Genomic DNA, 6,000 nt, shown 5'->3' with positions numbered 1-6,000 from the left:
TCCAAACTTAGACCACATGGCTTTAGCAAACCATCTTTGTGTTTCTCTACAAATGATTTAGAAACACTCACCATTTTGAAACTGCCTGGCTTTTTTCTTGCTGCTGTATAGAAAAGTCCATGAATCTGGCCTTCGAAAAGTTGGTAAGCATGTGGCCTCTTTCTATGCTAATGGAAGTGGGTAATTTTGGAAGCAATTTAGAAGACGATATTTTAAAGTAGCCTATACTTCCATGCTTTATTTTCTTGCATGTTTTGTGATGTTAAATCTCTGCTGGAGCTGTCCCACTAAAGAGTACTTGGCCCAAACCTGGATTTAGGCATCCAGGGAATTCTCCTTTCTGTTTTACCAAATACCTAAAACCAACAATAATCCTGTTCCTAGTGAAAATAAAAGCATAATTTCTACTGATTTTAACAGCAAAATTGTAGCCCTTCAGCATGATACAGACATGCTTAGACATGAGTCCCATCATGCGCACTGAGACTTAGTCATGCCCAGAGTATGCATGCTTAGAACTGCAGCCTGGCAACTCAGTCACATCCTTATTTACTTGGATGTAAATGTTCTGAAGGGCTCATTCACACTCACACTTGTCCCATGCCTAAAAAGCATGGGTCTGAGTGGTTTTCTGTTTGAATTGCACCTTCTCAGCATGGTCCAAGGAGTTTTCCCCTTGCTTCGCCCCTTTGCCAGCTGTAAATTGGAACAAGCTTCAGTCTGGGAAAAATGTTTAATGCTCTGATTGAGCACTAAAAAGCAGGCTCCCCCCTTCCCCCCCGAGAAGCAGTGGATCAGGAGGAAGGGTGGACAAGCCCTAAACTAGAGACAAGACAGGCCTCATGGAGGGGCTGCCTGTAGCAACAGTGGGGAGGATTTAAAAAACAAATTCTATTTTTAGTAGGTGGTAGGAGGAGTGCAAAGGGAAAGATTTGTGGGGAAAGCAGCATGATGTCTCTTTATTTTGTTGCATCCCAGTTTGTACAGGAAACCCATGCTGCAGGATTTCCATTCCATTCCATTGCAACAGCCCCAGTTTGTAATGGTAGATCCAGGATTCACTGAGTTATAACAGTTTGTGCTGGAGATAAAGTGGTGTCATCTGTGGCACTGCCCTCTGCAGAAGTCCAGCACTTCCTCCTGGGTTCATAGAATCATAGAATCATAAAGTTGGAAGAGACCACAAGGGCCATCGAGTCCAACCCCCTGCCAAGCAGGAAACACCATCAGAGCACTCCTGACATATGGTTGTCAAGCCTCTGCTTAAAGACCTCCAAATAAGGAGACTCCACCACACTCCTTGGCAGCAAATTCCACTGTCGAACAGCTCTTACTGTCAGGAAGTTCTTCCTAATGTTTAGGTGGAATCTTCTTTCTTGTAGTTTGGATCCATTGCTCCGTGTCCGCTTCTCTGGAGCAGCAGAAAACAACCTTTCTCCCTCCTCTATGTGACATCCTTTTATATATTTGAACATGGCTATCATATCACCCCTTAACCTCCTCTTCTCCAGGCTAAACATGCCCAGCTCTCTTAGCCGTTCCTCATAAGGCATCGTTTCCAGGCCTTTGACCATTTTGGTTGCCCTCCTCTGGACACGTTCCAGTTTGTCAATGTCCTTCTTGAACTGTGGTGCCCAGAACTGGACACAGTACTCCAGGTGAGGTCTGACCAGAGCAGAATACAGTGGCGCTATTACTTCCCTTGATCTAGATGCTATACTCCTATTGATGCAGCCCAGAATTGCATTGGCTTTTTTAGCTGCCGCGTGACACTGTTGGCTCATGTCAAGTTTGTGGTCAACCAAGACTCCTAGATCCTTTTCACATGTACTGCTCTCAAGCCAGGTGTCACCCATCTTGTATTTGTGCCTCTCATTTTTTTGCCCAAGTGCAATACTTTACATTTCTCCCTGTTCAAATTCATCTTGTTTGTTTTGGCCCAGTTCTCTAATCTGTCAAGGTCGTTTTGAAGTGTGATCCTGTCCACTGGGGTGTTAGCCACCCCTCCCAGTTTGGTGTCATCTGCAAATTTGATCAGGATGCCTTTGAGTCCATCATCCAAGTCGTTGATAAAGATGTTGAATAAGACCGGGCCCAAGACAGAACCCTGTGGCACCCCACTAGTCACTCTTCTCCAGGATGAAGAGGAACCATTGATGAGCACCCTTTGGGTTCGGTCAGTCAGCCAGTTACAAATCCACTGAGTGGTAGCATAGTCAAGACCGCATTTTACCAGCTTCTTTACAAGAATATCATGGGGCACCTTGTCGAATGCCTTGCTGAAATCAAGGTAGGCTACATCCACTGCATTCCCTTCATCTACCAGGCTTGTAATTCTGTCAAAAAACGAGATCAGGTTAGTCTGACATGACTTATTTTTCAGAAATCCATGCTGACTATTGGTGATCACAGCATTCCTTTCTAGGTGCTCACAGACTGTTTGCTTAATGATCTGCTCCAGAATCTTCCCTGGTATTGATGTCAGACTGACTGGGCGGTAATTATTTGGGTCCTCTCTTTCCCCCTTTTTGAAAATAGGGACAACATTTGCCCTCCTCCAGTCAGCCGGGACTTCGCCTGTTCTCCAGGAATTCTCAAAGATGACTGCCAGTGGTTCTGAGATCACATCTGCCAGTTCTTTTAATACTCTTGGATGCAGTTCATCTGGTCCTAGAGACTTGAATACATCTAAACTAGCCAAGTATTCTTGTACTATCTCCTTAGTTATTCTGGGCTGTGTTACCTCTGCTGAATCATTTGCTCCAAATTCTTCAGGTCGGGCATTGTTTTCTTTATCGAAGAAGACTGAGGCAAAGAAGGCATTGAGGAGTTCAGCCCTTTCTGTGTCCCCTGTTTGCATTTCACCATCTTCTCCTCTGAGTGACCCCACTGTTTCTTTGTTCTTCCTTTTGCTACGGACATACCCATAAAAGCCTTTTTTGCTGCTTTTAACCTCTCTAGCAAGCCTGAGTTCATTCTGTGCTTTAGCTTTTCTGACTTTGTGTCTACACGTGCTGGCTATTTGTTTGAATTCCTCTTTGGTGGTTTCCCCCCTATTCCATTTTTTGTACACATCCTTTTTTAATCTTAGTTGCCAGGTACTAGGAGGGCACCGCCATCGTGCTGAAAGTGGTGCATGCTGAGAGAGGATTCCAGAGCATGTTCAGGGGATACCATTGTCCTACTCTGCTCATGCTGTGCATCAGCCAGTTCTTTGGGGCTAACCCAATGTATTGGGGCTCATGGCCACGTATTGCAGAGAAACCTCAGTAGTGGTTGGTTTTTTCCTGCCATTTTTGGGGAACCTAGCCCACTAATACCGTCCTCCATACAGGGGGAGGGGGCCCCTCCTAAGGAGCCCCAGGCTTCTGAAGAACACAAAAGATCATTTTCAAGTTAGGTGGCCAAACACAGGGGGGAAGGTGGCTCTGTGGTAGGTGGCTTGATACAAATGTTGCAACAGCATTTTAAATACATGAATAGCTTTAAATCTTGTCTGCAAACAATACTTCTGACAGGTTCCCCAGACTAATTATATTTTCTCCGTAGGTGGCATTTTGTTACAAGGATGTCTGAAGAAAAATGCATTTCCTTAAATGTCAAGAGACTGCCAAGCAATAGCGCCCCTGCAGAGCTGTCAATGCTGCCTCAGAATTCTACACGAAATTTATTTCCTATGTCCAAGAAGTCATTTGAATTTATACCGTCCTTTGAAGAGTTGCCTTGGCAGCCCCAGACTGCCAAATCCTTGGATTTGCTACAGGGGAGGCTGCCTGTCATGTCTTTTCCCAGCAAAGAACCGGGCAACAGCTCCCAGTTTGCTTTTCTTAGAAGAAGACTCTCCACTATAACTGGTTCAGAGGGGTCCCCTGGAGAACTGGACCAAACTGCCATCCTTCCCACATCAGCAGTCGAAAGAACCAGAGACCCTGAAGAGTTGCCTGACAAAAGCAAGGATGCCACTGCAGAACAAGGATGCAAAGTGCAAGATGCAACACCTTTTAAAAAATCAGCCGTGAAAAGGAGAGGAAAAGGAGCCACTGATAACCGACTTGTGGTAAATACCTTTCTCAGACCCTGGGTTTGGGGGGCTGGTTGGTCAGTTGGGTTTGAATCTCTATACAGTGCTTAGAAATGTCAAGCTAGTCAAGTGATAGGCAATAATATCGGCTAACTTAATAACTTTCATAGAGAATATTTGACTTCTGGAATGCCTGCATTACAATTATTCCACATTATGAGTGGGTTATTATGACATAGATCCTACGCAACCTAAAGGAAGGGAAGACTCATCACCACCCAGCAATCTGAGCTACAAGGAGCTGAAACTGGTGGGGAAAGAGTCATGGAGAGGGCAGAAAGTGCAGCTTCCAGGATCCTGCTCTGATCAGTTGATCTGGGAGACACTCTGTAGGTATCTTCAGATGTTACCAGAAGCAGCAACCGTCAGATCCACAAGGCATTGCCATTTGAGTGGTAAAAAAACTGACAGCTTTGGCTGATTGGCTAAATGTTGTCAACTAGCAGTCAAGTATAAAGCATCAATTATTTGTTTAAAGAAATATGAAAGGGAAATTACCGTAATTTAAAAAACAACAACCAAAAAAAAAAACCCTACCAAGAGATCCCAGAAGCTTGGCAGACCACTGTGCCAGGCCACTTTGGTGGCCGATACTTTCACAAATGGGATTAGTTGCAAAACCACAACAAAAATGGCTATGATCAAAATCATGCAGTCATGGCAGATGACCCTCCCCTGCCCCTGCCCCTGCCATGAAGACCTGCTGGAAGAGCTAGGTACCCAATTGTCACAAAAAACTCCTTAGTCAATCATATTATATCCACACATTTTACCAGTGAGGTAGGTTGGACTGAGACAGAATCATAGAATCATAGAGTTGGAAGAGACCACAAGGGCCATCGAGTCCAACCCCCTGCCAAGCAGGAAACACCATCAGAGTACTCCTGACATATGGTTGTCAAGCCTCTGCTTAAAGACCTCCAAAGAAGGAGACTCCACCACACTCCTTGGCAGCAAATTCCACTGTCGAACAGATAAAGTGTGTGGTCCAGGGTGACCCAGGGAGCGTCATGGCAGACTGCGGTTTCAGAGCTTGGATCTCCCCACGCAAACCAAGGCACAACATTAGCTCCCCAGCACCCCTTTCCGTGCAGGTTGAAGTGTCCCCCACAGAGTGCTTTCCTGTGGGATCTGAAATCTTGGTCCTTGCCCTCAGCTAGGACAGCCATGTCCCCACAGACAATCCCTTAGGTCCAGAGTAGCCCTTCCATGTGGAGGAGGGTTCCTTCCCTCCTCAGAAAGAGCTGCCATCTAGTGGAGACCCCTGCTTGTGGGAGCAGCGATGGTTTTCCCCAGCTTTCTCCCCCAGCACCCTGTGCCCCTGCCCCTGTGGTTCTGGAGCCAACCCTCTAAAGCAGAGTTTCAGGGGTCCTTATAGGCTGAAGGGGGAATCCTGGTGGGACTCTCCTCCCCCTTCTGATTTTGGGATCTCTGGACCCGCCTCAGGATGCATGGGCAGTTTGGAGGCTTCTCAACCACATTGGAAAGAGTGAACAGGCTCTGGCAGCTTTTTAGCAGCAGCCTAAACATTAAAGGGACGCAAGTGGCGCTGTGGGTTAAACCACAGAGCCTAGGACTTGCCGATCAAAAGGTCAGTGGTTCGAATCCCTGTGATGGGGTGAGCTCCCGTTGCTTGGTCCCTGCTTTTACCAACCTAGCAGTTCGAAAGCACGTCAAAGTGCAAGTAGATAAATAGGTTACCTTCTCTGGCGGGAAGGTAAACAGTATTTCCATGCGCTGCTCTGGTTCGCCAGAAGCGGCTTAGTCACGCTGGCCACATGACCAGGAAGCTGTATGCCGGCTCCCTTGGCCAATAAAGCGAGATGAGCGCTGCAACCCCAGAGTCGGTCACGACTGGACCTAATGGTCAGGGGTCCCTTAAACATTAAAAGCCCTGATCTCTTGAGTGTAATTTGTCT

This window comes from Podarcis pityusensis (genome assembly GCF_964106645.2).
Source record: "Podarcis pityusensis genome assembly, chromosome: 12".
NCBI lineage: Eukaryota > Metazoa > Chordata > Lepidosauria > Squamata > Lacertidae > Podarcis > Podarcis pityusensis.
Note: the sequence above shows the minus strand (reverse complement) of the source record.